Genomic DNA, 21,698 nt, shown 5'->3' on the forward strand with positions numbered 1-21,698 from the left:
CATATTACATCCGTACTTTACAAAGTGGGAAAGGAAGACAAAACTATAAATAGTTCGTAAATTTGTTAAAAGGGAAAAATGCCAATAGGAGTTGAATTTCACTTAGAATAAACCCAACGATGCCACCTCTCCAAAGCCCATGAGCAGTACAATTAAATAGTGGCATGGTAACTACAGGCTACAAGATCAGGTTATGGAAGGTCACTTCCCCACACAAATCCCAGTAGCCATTTACGTATCTGAGCAGTGCAATCATGTTCTACCCAATATTACAATCTGTGATTGAAAACAAGGCCTCTTACAATGTCTTCCTAAATGTTTAAACAGCATTCAGGATTATGTAGCGCCTCTCCTTCACCAGTCTTAAATTCCCTGACTCTTCAAAAACAAAACATTTTCCCTACAACTGACCTCTACTGGACACATACCAATTACTAGTATTCCTGGTTTTGTTCATCCTCAGCCTCGGACTGAGAAGTCACTTTCACAATATTTAGCCCACTCAATGCAAAGGGTTCCAATTCTGTTTGGTAACTATAACAGCTAAATGTTGTTTGTGACATCACAGCAATTTCTGGGAAGGAACATCATGTTTTCTAGCCTGAAGTGATAGACTCGTGGGGGAGTTCACAAAACGGTCCAATGATCATTCCCAAACTGCCATAGTCACTCACAGGTAATGAAAAGCCTGGCCCCGCAACAGGCTCATAGCTATTTTATACCTAATATTCATAGGTAAGAATAGAAACCAAAGACAAATATATATATTCAATGGCTAGAATTTCAACACACTTTGGAAAGAAGCCATGACTGGATACCAAGACTTTGAGCTATGAAGTAACTGATAATTTGCCAGGAAAAGTTTAATGCACACTGAGTGACGAGTACAAGCAAAATGCTGATCAAGTGGGTTTTATTTTGAAAGCCTTGTATAAAAAGTTCTGCTGCAACTTACTTTGACCTGAAATTGGTCTAGGCTTCTTAGTGTTAATTCTTGTTATGCAACAGGGGCTATGAGAGCAAACAGCAGGCAGCCAATGATCTGAGTGGTTATTTGAAATCACCATGTGACTCCTCATCTTTTCTCGTCCCCAGTTTGCTTGGACCTCTTAAACACCTTCCTCCCCATTCCTACCCTTATTCCTCTAGGCTAGGAGTGGCCAAACTGTGGTCTTCAGATGTCCATGGACTACAATTTTCATGGTAATTGTAATCCATGGACATTTGGAGAGCCACAGTTTGGCCACCCCTGGCCTAGACTATTTCCTTGGCATCCTGTCTCTTTCAGGTTTATATCCATCCATTTCTTTGCTCTTCGTTTTTCTCCAAGATCTGAGCAGCTCAGCCAAGAGTAGCCAGGAGTTTTGCCGTTACCTCAAAATCATTTGCTGCTACAGTACATTTACTGTATTGCGCATTTGCTAAATTTGCTGTACCAGAGGTACAGATTTACCTTCTAAAGCAGTGAGGAGAAAAGGATATATTAGCTCTAATGTTCATTACACTATCACAGTAATGCTTATAATGCCCCTCTAGAGCCAGTATTATCATTCATATTTTGAAGATGGAAGGCTGAAATGGGTTATTATGGGCTAAGACCATCTAGTGAGTGTGCAATCTGAACCAGCTCTTGCCCAGAAGTAGTGCAGATCAGTTCATAGATATTCGTAGTACATGCAGGAATCTGACGCAATCAGTTAGCACGGATTGTATTTAATTAGAAAGCCAGTATGCTGTAGAGTGGGGACTTCTAATTTGGCATGCTGGGTTCGATTCTGCACTCCCCCACATGCAGCCAGCTGGATGACCTTGGGCTTGCCACGACACTGATAAAACTGTTCTGACCGAGCAGTAATATCAGGGCCGTCTCAGCCTCACCTACCACACAGGGTGTCTGCTGTGGGGAGAGGAAAGGGAAGGCAACTGTAAGCCGCTTTGAGCCTCCTTCGGGTAGAGAAAAGCGGCATATAAGAACCAACTCTTCTTCTTCTTCTAATTCAGTACAGTATCACCTGCATTTAATACAGAAAATGAAAAGCAATTTATTTGTCTTATCCTATCCTATATTAAAAGATAGTCACACTTTAGCCTTTAGCAAGTATTCCTAGTTTCTTCCTGCCAGAGAAAAACAATTTATACCAGATTTCAGTACAGATTAATGGACATATGTTTCTTCCAGCAATCATAACCAGAATGGATGCAGGACAATATTTCAAGTTTTGCATCCAGTCAGAATTGTTAACTCCAATGTTGTACTACCATGTTTGATTCTAGCCCTGCTATCTTACCTCTCTTTCCTTCTGATCAACTGAACATTCAGTCTCTTCTCAGATGATACTGCTGAGAAAAGTTCCTGCAAGTGCACTAAGCTCACAGGAAAAGGTCCTATTGACTGTTCCATTGACCAAAGATGTTCATTTGGTAGGTAAATCAGTGCTAGCCTGATGACTACGGAGTAACCTCCCCAGGGTCACTCTTGACCTCAAGAAGCAACTAAAGACAGTTTTATTCACAAAAGTTTTCATTCAATTAGTTTTAGTTTTTCTGCATACCTACCATTTTAAATTATTTGTTGGTTTTTATTGTAAGCTGCCTTGATTTATTGTAAGTAGAAAGGCAATATATAAATGTTTTAAATAAATAGAATAGAGGAATTCAGAACACCACATTCCCCTTCCACTTATTATTCTTTCTTCATCTATTTAGAGGCTTCTCATCACTTGCCTGCTTTGGAGCCAGATGAAATATAACTACTGCCAGCAATCAGGCTGTGATTGGTTGCTTGTCAGGTACAAAAGTGTTTGGTCAGGAAGATGCCAAGGTCCAAATAACTGGACCGATTTAATCTCTCTTTTAAAACAGAGGATCAGGCAAAACCTAGGGTATAAACACTCAGCATATGGAACCTAAAATCCAGATCAATTTATATTATTATAGGCATATCAGGCATTTAGGTTTTTGATGATCCTTCATGACTCACAATGCCCCCTTCCCAATGTATTTTCAGGATCCCTTACGACAAAATTTCCGGCTATTAGCCTAGATTAAACTGCCGAAACAGATCACCTCTGAGCAGATAGTTCACTATTCAGGATTCATCTACTCTTTTTTCTGGCAGGGTAAATGTTAATTTGTTTCCTTGTTTGCTACACACAATTGGAAAGCCTTCTCCTTGGGCACTGACCCCTTCACTTGTGGTATGCAGAAGAGCTCCCCTGGCTCCTGTCCAGCGTCTCCTTTTCCCCACTGAAAGGACCCAAAACTATATATTATCTAGCTAAAGAGAGAAGTATTTGATCTAGAAATCTAAGCAACTGCAAACAATCAGAGGCTTGTTACTAAAGGTGTTTTGGGTTGTATTCAGAAACACTGAAAGGAATTGAAGGGAATTTCGTAGGCAAGGTAGATTCACAGTGTGACCTCACACAGTTCAATGTGTTTTGTTAATAAGAAAAAGTTGCTTTGTTCATTGCCCTGAGATGATCTTTCTTGGCCCCTAACAGAGACATGTGTTTAGCTATTCTCTTGACTTTTTACTTGCTTTTAAAACAGAAATAGACTTAGCTGCCCATTGGTTTAAGCTACAGTCTACGGCAATGCTTACTGGCTTCAACTGAATGCCTACAAGGTTATTCAGCTGTGCAGACACATTGGCAACAGTTATTACTCCTACTCTTTACTCTCCTCACTGCAAGTTAATGAGAGAACAACAGCTTAGGTACATCAAGGGGCTGTTCGACTGAGGTTTAATTATTCGCTATGTTTATATCCTAGCTTTTGCCCATTATAAAACTCAAAGCAGCACACATAGGGCCCCCCTGAGAAGTCTCCCACTCAGACATGGACCAGGCCCAACCCTTAGTTTCAGCAGGATTACTGAGCTGCAAGTCATGTTTGCACAAACAGGAATATCTCAAGGGCTCTCAAACTTTTCAAGGTGTGATGTAACATACTTCTGCTAAACTTATGAAATACTCTGTTAAATAGCACCATGCCACTTTTACACTCCAAGATAAAATACAAGAATCCCACAGCATTTAACACTAAACAATTTAGATTTTGTTTTCAGTTTTACTATTTCTAATAAACATACAGTATATCAAGCAATGGCCTGTATCTCGTGGCCTTTTTGTATACAAAGTTGAGGGAAATCCGAGCATGCTGAACAGGAGATGTAGCAACCATCTGGATGAGCACGTTGCCTAATATTTACATTTACAAAAACATGAGTCTAGCCTGACTCAATGTAAAATACATTTTACATTGTTTAGGCTCAAAAACTGATCTGTCCCTCCACTATCTGTCTGAAGAAACAATATTTTCAGGAAAAATAAAGGAATGGGGAAAGAGTTCATTGCTACCTAGTGCAATAGTAAGACAAATGAGAAAACGTGGGAATGATAGGCTAGTTGACCAAAGAAAACACCTGAAAAGGGTCGACTATTTGATCAGATTTTAATTTTCCTTTCTTCTAAAAGAGTTCAGGTGGGATACTTATTATAAACCACCTTAGTGGTAAAATAAACTGAGATGAAAGAGAGTTACGAGCACCTCCACTGATACACAGCTTGTGTCAGTCATCCATAGCATTCATTTGAGAAGCAATGGATGTTAAGCTACACCTGTTGCCTCCTGCACCACCTCTGGCTGGGATCACATCGAGCCACTGTGGCATGAGACTCAACTCAGACATTGCTCCAAATGGCATATGTCAAGAAGACAACAGCAGTGGGACTCGTCTGTGTCCTCCTATGCCACAGGCAGCAGCAAGCCATGCCCAACACCACAGGTCAAGGCTTGGCTTGGACCCAGCCATAGGCTGTACAGATCCAGTAGGCACATAGGCATAGGTTTTCATATCTGTTGCCTCTCTCATGCTATCTGGGCTTGGCTTAGTCAGACAACCTGTATGTGGAGCACTCAGGTATGCAACTGGTAGCAGGCAGGATGAGCCTCTCCCTCTTTGAGGCTACAGGGAAAAGGAATGGAAGAGAAAGGAATGCCCCTTTTCTTGCCACCGGAAAGAAGCTGTCTCCTTCCTAGCTTGCCCTGTTCCTTATTCTCCCTTCTAGACTTGTGATCCGCATGCAGAAGAATGGTGCCCCCCCACCCCCAATTCCTGATTTGTAGTCTGAGAACCACTGGCTTACCTTAATCACTATGAGGCTTCCTATTGACACCATGCATCCTCTTTGCTGACGGATTCACCCTACGAAGACTATCAGCTCCAAACGAAACATACCTACAGTTATTGAAAGCCGCCCACATTATAAAATATCTCAATCAATTTAATGGTTGAAGTCCCTGAAGTCATTGCCTCATTCCAGTTTTAATACTTATGCTCACGCTATTGTCATCCAAATATAGAGAAATAACTAGCAAACAGCATATTATGGGAATGAAATTGTTCCCTAAGTATTCAGGCTGTTCCAAACTGCTTCCAAGAAGGAATAAAATGAGAGGTGTGGTGCTATTCTGATTACCAAATGCTGCTCTCAAAGGAAAAATCTAGATAACTTTATGGCCTTCAGCAAATAGCAGGCATATAAAGAGAGGCAATCACTCACATAGCTTTATATTAGAGCCCAGTAAAACAAATCTGTGTCATCCACAGACTAAGAACTGCTCATTCACCAGGAGGGGAAAAATTAACTCTAATAAACTTTCCTAGTAATTAGATACAAATGTTACTTGGGAGGCCATTTGAAGATTATACCCTTGCAAACAAACATCATTTGTATACTTCAGATGAACTAAAGGTACTGGCTTTGCCCTTGTTTATCCTAGCCAGTGCCTTGGGAGGAAACACATACCTTTTCCTGTTGTTTCTTTCCCCCCTCTTTACTATGATATGAATAAAATTAATGTATATGGCTCTACTCAGAAGTGGAAGCCTTTAAACACACTGAACAGGACCTATATAGGCTGCAGCAATACACAGATCAGCACACTGTGTTCCACACACATTTATTTCAGTATTACAGAACAATCCTGCATTGGTTAAGTCTATTTCTCCACATAGGCTAAGCCACATCATAGAAATGAATAAGGCAGCACCTGTTTCCAACAGCAGATCTCAGCCAGTGGATCATAGAATCATAGAATCATAGAGTTGGAAGGGGCCATACAGGCCATCTAGTCCAACCCCCTGCTCAACGCAGGATTAGCCCTAAGCATCCTAAAGCATCCAAGAAAAGTGTGTATCCAACCTTTGCTTGAAGACTTCCAGTGAGGGGGAGCTCACCACCTCCTTAGGCAGCCTATTCCACTGCTGAACTACTCTGACTGTGAAAACCTTTTTCCTGATATCTAGCCTATATCGTTGTACTTGAAGTTTAAACCCATTACTGCGTGTCCTTTCCTCTGCAGCCAGCAGAAACAGCATCCTGCCCTCCTCCAAGTGACAACCTTTCAAATACTTAAAGAGGGCTATCATGTCCCCTCTCAACCTCCTTTTCTCCAGGCTGAACATTCCCAAGTCCCTCAACCTATCTTCATAGGGCTTGGTCCCTTGGCCCCAGATCATCTTCGTCGCTCTCCTCTGTACCCTTTCAATTTTATCTACATCCTTCTTGAAGTGAGGCCTCCAGAACTGCACACAGTACTCCAGGTGTGGTCTGACCAGTGCCGTATACAATGGGACTATGACATCTTGTGATTTTGATGTGATGCCCCTGTTGATACAGCCCAAAATGGCATTTGCCTTTTTTACCGCTGCATCACACTGCCTGCTCATGTTTAGTTTACAGTCCACAAGTACCCCAAGGTCTCGTTCACACACAGTGTTACCTAGAAGCGTATCCCCCATCCAATAGGCATGCTTTTCATTTTTCTGACCCAGATGCAGAACTTTACATTTATCTTTATTAAATTGCATCTTGTTCTCATTTGCCCATTTTTCCATTGTGTTCAGATCTCGTTGAACTCTGTCTCTATCTTCCGGAGTATTTGCCAGTCCTCCCAATTTGGTGTCATCTGCAAACTTGATGAGTAGTCCCTCCACCCCCTCATCTAGATCATTAATAAATATGTTAAAAAGTACCGGGCCGAGCACCAAGCCCTGAGGTACCCCGCTACTCACCTCTCTCCAGTCTGATGAAACACCATTGACAACAACTCTTTGAGTGCGGTTCTCTAACCAATTCCCTATCCACTTAACTATCTGAAAATCCAGATTGCAGTCCTTCAACTTATCCATCAGAATATCATGGGGAACCTTGTCAAAAGCTTTACTAAAATCCAAGTAAACGACATCAACTGAATTTCCATGATCCAGCAAACCTGTTACTTGGTCAAAAAAGGAAACCAAGTTGGTCTGGCAGGACCTGTTGGAGACAAATCCATGCTGACTTTCTTGGATCACCAAATTGTCCTCCAGATGTTTGCAGATCGCTCCCTTTAATATCTGCTCCATTATCTTCCCCACAACAGAGGTCAGACTCACTGGTCTGTAGTTTCCCGGGTCATCCTTCCTCCCTTTTTTGAAGATCGGAATAACGTTTGCTCTCTTCCAGTCCTCCGGGACATCTCCAGTCCTTAAAGAGGTTCCGAAGATGATGGACAAGGGCTGTGCAAGTTCTCTGGAAAGTTCTTTGAGTACTCTCAGGTGCATTTCATCCGGACCAGGGGATTTGAACTCATCCAGTGCAGCTAAATGCCTCTCGACAACCTCTCTATCCATGTTAAACTGCCACCCAGACACTATCCTTTGGCTACGGCCATCTCTAGATGTGCCTAAACACTTTGACCTGTGGGAAAAAACAGATGTAAAATAGGCACTAAGCCTTTCTGCTTTCTCTGCATCCTCCGTTAGAGTTTGTCCATCCGCACCCAACAGTGGGCCTATTGCCTCCTTTACTTTACGTTTGCTCCTCACATAACTGAAAAATCTTTTCTTGTTACAATGGGCTTCCCTGGCCAATCTTAGCTCACTCTCAGCTTTGGCCTTTCTGATGATTGATCTACAGTGCCTAGTAACCTGTAGGTACTCTTCTTTAGAGCTCTGTCCTTCCCTCCATTTCCTGAACATTTTCCTTTTCTTTCTTAGTTCCTCTTGAAGTTCTCTGTTCATCCAAATAGGCTTCTTAGAGCTCCTGCAGTGTTTTCGTCTTTCTGGGATAGTCATTGATTGAGCATGCAATAGCTCTTGTTTGAGTAGCGCCCACCCTTCACATGCTCCCTTCCCTTCCAGCATTCTCGTCCATGGTATGACACTCATCATGTCTCTGAGTTTATTAAAGTTTGCCCTACGAAAATCCAACATCCGTGTCTGGCTACAAGCTTCCTTGGCTCCCCATCTCAAAAGGAATTCTATGAGGACATGGTCACTTCCCCCTAGGGTCCCCACCTCCTTCACATCATCCACCAACTCTTGCCTGTTGGTCAGTATTAAGTCCAGTATGGCTGAACCTCTTGTGGGTTCATCTACTATTTGATAAATGAAATTGTCAGCCAGGCAGGTCAGAAACTTGCATGACTGAGGACGCTTCGCAGAGTTTGTTTCCCAGCACACATCTGGGAAATTGAAGTCACCCATGATGACAAGGTCCTGCCGCGTGGATATTTTCTCAATCTGCTCACAAAGTGCAGCATCCACATCCTCTTGTTGGTCAGGCGGTCGGTAGCAGACACCAAACACCACACTGTTTGTTTTCCCCTCGCTTATTTTCACCCAGATGCTTTCCACTGTAGATATGCTTTCCTTCACTAGAATTTCCTGACAGGTAAGCCCTTTCCTCACATACAGTGCCACTCCTCCACCTCTTCGATCTATTCTGTTTTTTCTGAACAGTTCATATCCATCCACCATTACATTCCAGTCATGAGAATCATTCCACCAAGTTCATAGCATGACTCTCCAGTTCAGATAGTGTATTTGCAGTGGTACTATTTTTTAAAATTTATTTATATTTATATATTTATTAGATTTTATAATAAACATAACAATGTACCTGTGGTATAACAATGGGAATGTCTAACTGTGAATTGTATCTTCTACTTATACCCAATTTCTAAGAATGTGTTACTTTTTAAGGGTCAGCATCCAATGCGTATGGATCATATGCAGTGAACATCATCATCATCACTATACATATTTCAGGAAAGGTACCTTGGCTCTCCATGCACTTTCCTGCACTGGAGGACACCACGTTGGCAAATCCGTCTCGACAGCTTTTTTATTTTAGATCACACACCCGTGGCAAGCCATCATTAGGAGGGACAGAACTCACAAACACAGGCAGGGGGAGAGGGAAAAGCTGACAAAATCCACTTGCAATGCTGGTACAAAGTATTCATTCTGATGATAAAGCTTTGTACTGTGAGATTTCTCATCTATTCCATACCGGACGAATTGATGCAACATTCATTTAAAAGAGTATGAAATTTGGTAACCAGAGATATTAGGGAAATTGATTATTTATGCCTTTCAGATTCCACTATAATTTCTGAGCATGAGTAACTAGTGGCATTTCTCAGTACAATAATCTTGTAAGGATAGTGACAGAAGCATCATAGACATGTACTATCTGTGGAACAGGCAAACGTAAATTTGCAACACAAGCCATGGATGAATTCACAAGGGTGATTTATCTTTGACTTACCAGTGAAACTACCATGTGCTATACTTAGACTACCACTGGACAGCTGATTTATACATCTGTAAAGTTCCATGCTAAAATATTAAAATCTATTTAATTTAGAAAGAGAGCCAGCTTGGTATAATAGTTAAGAGCAGGGGTTTCTAATCTGGAGACCCAACCAAATACCCCTTTGGCCAAGCTCAGGTGTCCCAAAAGCTCTCCAGCCTTGCCAGAAAGCCAGAAGATTCCCTCTTCTGGGAGGCTGTTGCAGAGCCACTGAAAAAGCCCAATCTTAGACTGTGACAGTACATGGGGTGGGGGGCTAATCTGTTCCACATAATATATTTCTGGTATGGGCTTGGAGAAGAAGAAGTGTTTCATGGCTTAAGTGGCAACACCCATTCAGGGCGGCTGTCCCGTCCCTGAGTGCCTCCTCTTCCAACTGGCTTGCCTATCTGTCCAGCAGCCATCCAATTGCCTTCTGTCCTCCAGCCCTGACCACACCCTTCTCTTTCCACTTCCCTCCGAGGCTCAGAGGCCGCAGATCCCTGCCCCTGCCAGTGAGTTCCCTTCCTGGGGGCCTCCAATCTGCAGCCTTTCCAGGTCCTGGGGGGAGGGAGAGGCCATCCACATAATTCTTCTACCCCATCCCCCCCGATCTAGTGCCCGTTGTATTCCTGAATGCGATGGGCTTGGCCCCTAGTCATAAATATTGCAGGAACATGTGTTTTCAGCCACATCCAAAATAGTTTCTGTATTTTTGCTCATCTCTATCTCATAAGGTAGATTCAAAAGCAAGTGAGATAAACTAGCCGTAGTAGCAGCAAGCAGCAGAACTACTCTAAAAAAAGAATTGACAAATCTGTAGATGGTTAATACCTTAGTTTTGACGTTTATTAATAAGCCAGATGGCTCAGCATGAGCACACCAAGCACTAGAACATCTGAGTCATTAGTGACTCAGAAGGAAACAACCCATTCCATGGATACTCCATGTTTCCTGAAGTGCTTAACTTTTCTTATGGCTTCTTTGACCACATGCAAAGTAGTCCTCAACCTTGAACTCCAAAGACAAACTGAAGGCAACAAAACTACTTACAAAAACCCCATAGCCATGAAGAAGAAATGGCCATCAACATTATTACTGTGGAAAGAAAATGTGGTTTAGACTAGCAGGTTAGAATAGTGTACCGGAAGTTTAATGTCACACCAAAGACATAATACAGGTTTCTTATTTGCATAACTAGAAAAATGTGGTTAAGTTGACTGATTAAGATGAAACTGAATTTAAATCATAGCCGCTGAACTACTATTAAGCATATCTGTTCTCACTGCAAAAACAGCCACATGCTGCAACACAGCATGAAGCACATCTTCCAAGACAGAAGGGGGAAAGGAAGGCAATAAGGAGATGTTTAATGAACGAAATGCATTAACAGTTCTGGCTGAACTCAAAAGGATCCCCTTAAAATCCAGTCAAAAGAACCCAATAAGAATACTGAGGCTACTCTCCAACAACTCCTTTGCTATTTGCTAATCAACAGAAATGTCCAAATCAGAAGTTTAAAAAAGAAAAGAATAAGGCAAACACATTTCCACGATACAAGGAGCACTGGAATATAACCAAATGTAATAAATGTTTCCTGGTTATCTTTTTTACCCCATCACATGGATTAGTAAATGTTAGGTTATATTTCTGGAAGGGAATACCTGATTTTATGGACAAGAAAGCTTATGTTACAGCATGTACATTGAAGATGCCACAAAATGTTGTTCAATTATTTCAAGACAGAAGCAGTGATTCTTAGGGGCCAAAGCACAGTAATAGAAACCAGACTTTTTGCTGGGTTGAAGAAATAGTTCAAATTTCTAGGCACTATTCTTCCATTAAATCCTAAACCTGTTTAGTCACAAATAAATCCGACTGAGCTTAATGGGGCTTACTGCTTACTCAGTATGTTTAGGATTACAGACTAAGACATTGAGCTTTCCCACCCCCCAAACTGTCCACCTTGACAACATGGCATTATATCTTTATCTTTAGAGAGATATAATCCCAAACTGAAGAATATTATCTAAACTTAAGGTTGTTCTATTCAACAAGATGGTTTGCCAGTAACAGGAACAAAGTGCAAGACCTACTTACCTAGGCAACACTTGGACTCAAACTTTGTTATGTGGCCTCAAACCAACACGGCTACCCCCCTGAATATGCCTGATCTTGATTAGGCAAAGGAACAAGATTTGAATCCAACAGAATTTATGCAGGGACTTGGGAATGTTCAGCCTGGAGAAAAGGAGGTTGAGAGGGGACATGATAGCCCTCTTTAAGTATTTGAAAGGTTGTCACTTGGAGGAGGGCAGGATGCTATTTCCATTGGCTGCAGAGGAGAGGACATGCAGTAATGGGTTTAAAGTACAAGTACAACGATATAGGCTTGATATCAGGAAAAAAAAATTTCACAGTCAGAGTAGTTCAGCAGTGGAATAGGCTGCCTAAGGAGGTGGTGAGCTCCCCCTCACTGGCAGTCTTCAAGCAAAGGTTGGATACACACTTTTCTTGGATGCTTTAGGATGCTTAGGGCTGATCCTGCGTTGAACAGGGGGTTGGACTAGATGGCCTGTATGGCCCCTTCCAACTCTATGATTCTGATTCTATGATTCTATCTCAAACAAACCAAAAATTAATTTTCTAACAAGTGAAAGTAGTCACCTTTCAAATATGAAGGCCTAAATGTATCCCTAAAAATCACAGTGGGTTTTCTATAGCAAGAGCCATCACTGTGTAAACAATCTGCAGCCAACGTCAGCTTCTGCAATTACATATTAACAGAAAATGATCATGTGCCACAAAATTGGTCCAGGAACTTCCATGAAAGGAGAGTGTGGTACACTAGATACAATGTTAGCTTGGGTTCAAATCCTTTGGCAGGATATGCTGTCTACCTGCAGATAGTGACCTACTTCTCAGAGCTTTCCCAAGGTTTATTAAGGTAAGGAAATAAATTAACCTACAATATGTTAATCCTAAGTATTCATTAAATTTACAGTGAGAACTTAACCTCTTTCATTCCCTCTGGGGATAAAGCCCAAGGCCTGGAAATACGACATTCCTACTGTACACACAACCTATAATCAGAAAAAAATGAATTATAATAGCCAGTGTTGGACAACAGATCTTTGGACCTGGGTTCTGATCCCAACTGAATTAGAATCTATTAGATTCAGTTCCTCATCTGTAAAATCCATAAGGGCTCTGCCCCAAGAGATGTAACAAAGACATTAAAGTACCTTGCAATACTATAACATTCTTAAGTCTATTCATTTGTGGAACTTCCAACTGGTTCTAGCCATGCTTATTTCTTTTACAGTCCTGACACAATATGAGCCAAGGAATAACAGCAATGACCAAAGTGATCAAGCTTTAAATCGCCACAAGCTAGGTTGCTGGTAGCAGTGGTATATAAATTTAATAAATTAATTAATTAATTAATTAATACTATTTTAAGCCTATGTCTGCAGGATGAAAATATTAAGGATCTATTTCATGGGGCTTTTGTGAAAACAGCACAAAGATTGTCACAGATTTGGGGATTTCTGCCTATGGGGTGCAATTTTATTATTCCCTTCTCACTACAGCCCCAACTGCCCTCCTACAAAGGGGGGAAAGAAGGTCTGTGCTCTGTGGGTAGAAATCCTTCTATCTAGAGAAGCAAGCCAATATATGAACACTATTAACAATGAGAGATCCATAGTACATTACTCAAATTTTTATGGAGCTGTTCTTATTTTGGTCTCTTTCTTGCCATTTCTTACTACCCTTGCATCTCATGATCCAAGCAGGTTTTCTTGTAGGGGGTAAGCAAGAAGCTAGCTGATTCATGGGTCAGTAAAGAAGAAAGTGATCAATTTTGAAAAGTCAGTCCAAATAACAAGAAGAGGCAGGCACCGCAGCAAGGAAAGAAAGGAGAAGAGTGTGAGTGTGTACAAAGTTCCAGTTTATAGTGAACCCTAAGGGTTTTCAAGGCAAGAGGCATTCAGAGGTGTTTTGCCATTGCTTGCCTCCCCATAGCAACTCTGGAATTCCTCGGTGGTCTCCCATTCAAATACTTATTGGAACTGATGCTGCTTAGCTTTCAAGGTCTGACTAAACTAGGCTAGTCTGGAAAATAAAAGTACCTAAATATAATCAAGCAAAGGTTGGTACTTATACTATATGGTCCAGAAGTAATACACATGGTATATACAGGCTGCAGGAATAGGTTATAATGCAGAATACTCACTGTAGAAATTTTGGATATTTACATGTACCCTAAAGCAGCTTTAAAGTGTATATGTTTGTTTTAGCCTCTTGTGGTGCAGGGTGGTAAGGCAGCCGACATGCTGTCTGAAGCTCTGACCACGAGGCTGGGAGTTTGATCCCAGCAGCTGGCTCAAGGCTTACTCAGCCTTCCATCCTTCTGAGGTCGGTAAAATGAGTACCCAGCTTTGCTGGGGGGTAAAACGGTAATGACTGGGGAAGGATATGGCAAACCACCCTGTATTGAGTCTGCCAAGAAAACACTAGAGGGCATCACCCCAAGGGTCAGACGTGACTCGGTGCTTGCACAGGGGATACCTTTACCTATTTATGTTTGCTTTAACCCAAAAGCCTGATGAGCTGAAGAATATCCATCTGTATTAATGGACATAGCTTTATGAAAATGCTATGAATATGTATCTAACAGACAAGGATGACAGATACAGTTAGTAAACATTTCAAATTCTAAAGATCACCATTGCCAGATGCACCTGAACTACAACTGACACAGAACATTTCAACATATTTAACAGTTAACCCAAAAAGAAGCCTGCATCAGAAAGTAATTTGCCTTTTAAACTCATTCTACACCACCTCACTAGTGGTGTGCTGCTTCATTTGGTTGCTCTTTTGCTCTTTTCTGTTCTCTTAAAAAAAACAAATCCATTCAGCATAGCCCGTTCCAACTAAAGAGGAAACATTTAGCTCCTCTAAGTCCATGGAGAATTAGCCATCAATGTTTCTTAGGACACAATGATCCTAAGTTTGGGACTTAGAAAATACAAGTGCTCAGCTCACACAGAAAGAACAGAGTAAACGACATCTGAACAGTCTGAGAGAAAAAAATATGTTTGCCTGAGCCGTCTGCAAGTAGCAAGGTTTTTTTGAGAGGTAAGGAAGACAAGAGAAGAGGTGGTTAGTGTGAACAAGTGGGGGGAGAAATAAAAGTATTCCATTTCAAAAGAACCCTTTCCCTCCTAGAACTGCAGCAAAGTTTTAAAAACATACTAATCCCAGATCAGTCATTTCTCAGAAATGTTAACCATCCAAGTGAAAGTGACGCAAGACCATAGCACATGCTCTTTCCATCTGGGTTCGGCATCCCACTCAAAATGTTTCCAGTTCCCCAAATCCTTTGCAGCCAGCTGTGTGCAATAAGAGGTTCTTGAGTCCGGTAAGATCCTACTTGCCTAGACAATAAATACAAGATTGTCAGAAAGGCTGAATACAGTATTCCTCCTGTCCGTGACACACACAAACATTCTAAGGGAGGGGGAAATCAGTGTTTGGGTCAAGGTGGGACATCTGAGTGACCCTCTGAGTTTTCCAAGTGATGCTCTCCATATCAGTTCATGCCCATAACTTCAGCTAATTATTCTTATGTGTTCGCTCCATAATCATTTATTCATTAAAAAAAATTATACCCTGCCTTTCTGCCCTCATCAAAGCCACCAAGGGAGTGATTTACACCAGTGGACGCCAACCTTTTTATCACCAGGGACCGGTCAACGCTTGACAATTTTACTGAGGTCCGGGGGGGGGGGGGAGTCTTTTGCCAAGGGATGATGCTGCCACCTGAGCCCCTGCTCCGCTTGCTTTCCCGCCGCCGCTCCTGACTTCCCACTGGCAGGCGCTGCCAGCAGCAGCTGCGCAGTGCCATGCCAAGGGGGAGCCCCAGCCATGGCAGCCGCTGGAGAGCACCAAAGGTGAGCCGGCAGCAGAGTGGCAGAGCAGCCCCTGAGGCAGCATCCGGGTAGGGGCACGAGGAGTAGCCGCGGCCTGGTACCAACTGATCCATGGACCAGTACCGTCACCGGACCAATGGTTGGGGACCACTGATTTACTCCATTGCAATACAAGGAAATAAGAGGTCAAGGGGAGATGGAGTCCCAGCAGTTGGTCTAAAGTAGGTCCTAACTGGCCTTAACCGTAGGCCTGACAGAAGAGCTGTTGCTGTTACTCCTATTGTTAAGATGGGGAAACCTGACTAGTACTTTTAAAACACACATTATATGCATGGCTACGTGCATTTGGATATTTACAGTCCCAATATATGTCTGCAAAATTCCTATCAGTATTTTCTAGGTATAATCAGGTATCCATGATATTTGTGATATCAATTCCAAAAAAGTTCTGGAAATATTCAAAAACATTACAAAAATTAGAATTGGCATTTTAAGGCTACCAGATCTATTCTTAAATTTTGCAGGTTTTCAGGGCAACAGGAGAAAGGGAGGGAACTCTCCCAGGCAATGGGGTCAAGCATTATGGGGAGAACTGCTATGCAGATAATAAATATGATGCCAAAAATGTTCTTGCCACTTTCAGAAAGCATAGAAACTCCCCACAATATCAATGGAACAAGAGATGTTAGATAATGAAGAGAGCCTCGAGTTAAAAGAAGCAGAAGCAAATAGCACAGAAATACATAAAATATTGCTTTTGCGTTTCTTCTTTACAGGGGTGGGAGGGAACAGAAGTGCCAGTGATGAAGAGTTGTTGGTTCAGTTGGGCTTGCCACACCAGCCCAAGTTTCTGTTGGGATTTTTTGGTTTAACATTGTTTGAGTTGAGCTTACAACACTGTCACTTGCTTATGCTGGTTCTGTTGGATTCTCTGGCTTGACACTGAATCTGTTGGCTCTGTATGCATTGGAGGCTTCTGGCCAGTGGTTGCTCTTGCATGTGTGTTTGGTTATTGGCTTCTCTGAATTTTTCCCCCCACAGGAAACAATGGAGCCAAGTACTATGGCCAGGGTTCTCCTTGCTCAGGACTCAATAGAATTGGATCTTTTTGTCTGATCCGCCAACCAGAATTCCAGAATTTCCCCCCCATGAACCCAAATCCCAAAATGGTATTGGGGGATGCAAATCTCCCCAAATACTGGTATTTAGGCCCTTCATGAAATGCCCCCCAAAAAACCACATCCTTAATTATATGTACCCCACTGCATCCAACTTTCCTCTGACATTTATTTTAAATAAAAGATTTGAGGCCATTTGAGGTTGCACAGAAGCAGAAAAGGGGTGTGTTGCAGGTGCTAAACGCTTTTCCTGCTGGCCATTTCCCCATTCAAAGTCATCCTCTCCTCCCACCTTCCGTTGCCAGCTCCCCGCCGGTAAACACATAGTTTGTCTTAACTTTTCCCCAACAGGAAGAACAGCAAAATATGGGGGTGATTTTGAGTGAAAAAACAGTTTGAAATAAAAGATTAAACTTGCCCCCATCTTCCACATGTCCTTTGCTCAAGATGGCAATCTACCAAGCCTAACTTTAATTCTTTTAAATGCCAGAGTAAGTTACATGCAAAAATTCTAACTTATACTTTGGCCCACTGATGGTGTCACTTAACCAGGCAAATTAATCAAACAATGCCAAGATGAAGCTGGGACCTGAATTCTGCCTTTTCCAGTCACAACTGAGAACAATTTGGTGAAGAACTACAAAGAAAAAAATATCTTTATTTGTGCTTGGACCATACGATACTCCGAAGGAAGAGAAGAGGCATTAATCAAATTTTCATATAATTCACAATATGAAACAACCCAATAAAGGGTTTTTAAAAACAACAACATAATACAGAAAAAGCATTGTGGAATGAATCTTTGGAGGCTTTTGCTGCCAAATGGCTATCAATTAAAAGAACATAAACATATTTTTAAGCAGCAAAATACTCAAGTTTTTTTTTAAGTAGAAAGCCAACATTTGTTTTAATTTGCCAGACACAGTTGCTATGCTCTGATGTGATTTAAGCTAATAGCTTCTGATGTGATTGAAGCTAACAGTGCCTTACAAAATGGATTGCATAATCAGCTGCCTGGCACAGGAGCCACATGCAGGACACTGTTCACGATAAGCTGGCATGCCAGCAACATGATGGCCAAGCAAACATGTACTATGGAACAAGTGTGATTCTTTATTTCTGTGACACACGCCAACCACTCTCAATTATCTACAACCTCACTACCTAGGCACATCATCTCCTTGTAGCCAGTTAATGCACAAATGTAGAACTATGGCGTTCTGAGAAATCTTGGCTTTTGTGTTCAGGACCTACATTTCTAATCCTCAAGGCTGTGAAGAAATATTTGGAAGAGGGTTGGCAGAAGAGACATCCTATGAAAACTTGAAACCTGGAAGAATTATGCAAGAACATTTACTTAACTTATCTTAAGCCCATCATTAAGGTTCATTTTGGTACAAATTATGGATATTTTAACGAAGACTGTTTCATGTATCGTTGACTAGTTTTAATGTAAACCGCCCTGAGCCTTCGGGGAGGGCGGTATATAAATCTAAATAAATAAATAAAAATAAATAAATATTTTAAAGAAGGAAAAAAATAAGCGTCATTACAGATTGATCTGTAACTGTGAATATTTTGCTGTCCCAAGTGTGCACACTCTCACTACACTGACTTCACTACTGGCCACCATGGTGTAGTACTTACAGCAGGGGTAGTCAATATGCGGCCCTCCAGATGTGCATTCACTGGCAGGAGCTCATGGGAATTGTAATCCATGGACATCTGGAGGGCCGCAGTTTGACTGCCCCCGGCTTACAGTGTCAAACTGGGACTTCAGAGATCTTGAGCTGAAGGCTCGTTGTCGTGGTCTTTGCTGGTTGAACGCAAGCCAGGTGCATATCCTCATTCTAACCTTCCTTAAGAGGGTCGTTGTAATAATAAAACGGAGAAGGAAAGAAAGCTGTAAACCACTCAGATCCCCATTGTGGATAAAAGTGATGTATAAATGAAGTAAATTAAATACTGGATTTACAAACTAATAGACAGTTGATAATCTCAGCTGTTCTTCCCAGTCTGATCTCTCAACATGGGAATGACATCTTTTGGAGTCAGATTAAATCTCTCTCAATACATTTTTTCATCTGCTTAGCAATATATCACAGAACCTTTGATGGCAGCAGAAATATCTTATATTCAAAAGCAAAAGGTAAGGCATGGTGGCAAATGCCATCCAATTCAAACAGAGGCATTGAAGGAATATCTAGAGAACAGAAAGAAGTCATCCAGTGAATTTCTGTATGGGACTAGATGAACAACAAATAAAATGGAAATCAAGATAAATGATATCCTGGGAAAGAATGGAAAGAAAAAACACACCCATCGCGGAAGCAGTAGAAATCCAACATAATAGTAAAATGAAGTGGAGCAGTAGTTAAAAACCCAGAACAGTTGGTCAAACAAGAAATACCTTGCGAAAGTAACATAAACCACCAGCATCTTGTTCTTTCCTTTCCTTTTAAGTCAAGGGACAGGCAATTAACAGGGGTGCACTGCTGGATCAAACCAACAGTCTGCCCAGTTCAGCATTCTGTTACACAAAGTGGCCACCAGTTGCCAAAGCCACAGGAAAATGGGGTTACTAATGTTTTTCTAATGGGAGGCAGGCTATGTCCACATAGCCCTGGGTGTTTCCCCTCAGCATCATGATACATTAATGTACCCTTCCAGGGCTTGCCCAGTTTCCCTCCAATGTTTCTCAAGCCTATTTTGCTGTTTAAGTTTTGGGAAAAGGTCCTAGAAAAGCCCGAGTGGTTGCTGAGCGGGTAGGAAAACTCAGGTATTCCCACCCACCAATCCCGCTGCCCTGCCCACCATGGCCATTCCACCCCCTACCACCCCTGAAAGTCTTTTTATATATTTAAAAAAAATAATTAAGAAGTAGAGGATTCTTCAAGCCCCTGGGGCTTTGTTCAATTTTTAAAAAATCTAACAGGTTTCCTGAACTTCCAGCTTTTACATTTAAAAAGGTAAGTCTCTAGCATCTGTTGCAGCTACCTCTGCTACCAAGAGAAATAAAAAGACAGGAATTCAGAGGACTTTTAACATCTAGAACAACATTTTATTGCTGATTAAAAACAAAAAACCCTGAAAAAGCTCATGGAGGGGGATGGCCACTGCTTGGGGCACTAGGGCAGGGAAATGTGCCATGTAGAAGCCCAAGTTGCTGTACTGGCAGCCACAGAGATGGGGAAGGAGTGGATCTAAGCCTTAAGGTGACCAGATTATCCCACTTTTGAAGGGACATCTGGGGGTACCTGGCAAACTTACTTAAGTTGAAATTAAAAATATGTATATATTTCAATACTATTTTTGCGTTCTATGCATTCTATGAAACTTTTTGTTGCTCCATATAGACCAAATTGTTAATCAAGACCCCCCCCCCCAAATCAATGGTGTCCCGCTTTACCTATGTTAAAATCTGGTCACCTTAATCTAAGAACGACAGGTTATGAAAAGTCTGGATCGAGGTGCGCGTTTGTCCCTGGGGACCTGGGGGGACAGGCCAGCAAAGAGAGAGGCAGGCTCCCCAAGGAAGTGCCAAGAGGTGGAGAGCTGTCTGCAACGCAGGCATCAAGAAATTAAGGATCCCCCGAGAGTTGGGGGGAGGGAGTGCTAAGACAAAGGGAGACGGGTGCCAGCGTGGGGAGACCTCCTCGTGGGGTGGGAGGGGTATGTGATAAGCGGGGGTTAGCAATTATTGACAACAAGTCGGAGCCTTCAGGCGGGGCGAAAGGGGGAAAGCAAGGTCCGGCGAGAACGAGGGTCGGGAGACGGGCTGGCGATCCGGGGCTCGGGGGAGTTGTGGGGAGAGGAAATGGCAGGGGAAGAACAGCGAGACCCAACTGGGCGGCTTAGGACGGGGTCAATGAGAGGAGGAGTAGGGGGGGGGTGTGACCCCCGAGATGGAGAAGGCAGAATGCACCCCTCCTCCCCCTCCCCTCCCCTCCCCACAATCACACCCCCCGCTCCTCGCGAGGAGGACCCCGGCATGAAGGGGCGTCCCGAGCGCTCGAGGGAAGGCGGGTCGCCTGCGGAGCTCCCGCGTCCCCGGCACTCACCTCCTCCAGCGGTAACTTTTCCCCTTCGGTTCGCCGCGTCCCCGTGCCCGTGCCCGTGAGGCGAGGGAGCGCGTCTTCGGAAGCCGGCAGCCGAGGCCCCAACTCTCGCTCCGTCTAGCGTGGAGAAGGAGGAGGAGGAGCTGGGGGGGGGGAGAGAAACCGCCGAATCGACGCCACAGAAGCAGCGCTACGGCTGGAGGGTGGACTCTGTCGGCTGCCTGCGCCAGGGGGCGGGGGGGAAGGGGAGAGGGAAACGGCGCGGGCGGGCGCGACACACATACAGTTCGGCGCGCGTCGGGAACTCGAGGGGAGAGCCGGGGCCTCAGAGGGGGGTGACGTAACCGGTGGCAGGCCCGGGGAGTACGCATGCGCCCGGCGATTGGGTAGAACCGCGGCGCTGTCGTTTCGCTTAGCTGGGGAGCGCGCTTCCTGTGGCGCGGGGCGGGGGTGCTCGTTTTGCCTCTTGCTTGGAAATTTCCTTACCTTCCTTCTTTCCCCCTCCAGTTAGTCACGAGGTTTTTTTGGGGGGAGGGGCGGGGTCTCGTTTTCACCTGTTTCTCTCTTTCACATGCATACACACTACCATTGTAATATAAAATGAATTAATGTCTTATTATTTATTAATTCAATGTATAGATCGCCTTCCTCCTTGGAATCAAGGCGGATCTCATAATAGCACCCCATAAAAACCTATTTAAAATCTTGACACAATAAAAATCAGCGAGTCAAGATGGTAAAAAGCAAAATCCTCCAGCCTTCACACAACTGTCCATGAAGGGGTTCATCAGATGGAATAGTGTAGCCTGAGGGGGCCTATTTGATATTAACAGACCTGGCAGAAGAGCTCTGTTTTACAGGATCTGCAGAACTTTGACAGCTCCATCAGGGCCTTCGGTTCTCCCCGGAGCTCATTCCACCAGGTTGGGGCCAGGGACCGCTAACAGATTAGTATCT

General features: G+C 43.0%; 1 protein-coding gene across 3 annotated transcripts in view; it reads right to left on the reverse strand.

Annotated features, from left to right (window-relative positions):
• Positions 1 to 21,071, reverse strand: part of ZHX3 (zinc fingers and homeoboxes 3) — a 53,211-nt gene extending 32,140 nt beyond the window's left edge. The window contains exon 1 of one of the 3 annotated variants that reach the window (XM_077335431.1): positions 20,745 to 21,071. The gene's annotated coding sequence lies outside the window, so the exon portion shown is untranslated. Of the gene's footprint in view, positions 1 to 411; positions 505 to 20,744 lie in introns of those variants that run through there. The other 2 variants (XM_077335432.1, XM_077335433.1) reach the window with 2 other exon arrangements.
• Positions 21,072 to 21,698: the final 627 nt, after the last annotated feature.

This window comes from Paroedura picta, chromosome 4 (genome assembly GCF_049243985.1).
Source record: "Paroedura picta isolate Pp20150507F chromosome 4, Ppicta_v3.0, whole genome shotgun sequence".
Classification (NCBI taxonomy): domain Eukaryota; kingdom Metazoa; phylum Chordata; class Lepidosauria; order Squamata; family Gekkonidae; genus Paroedura; species Paroedura picta.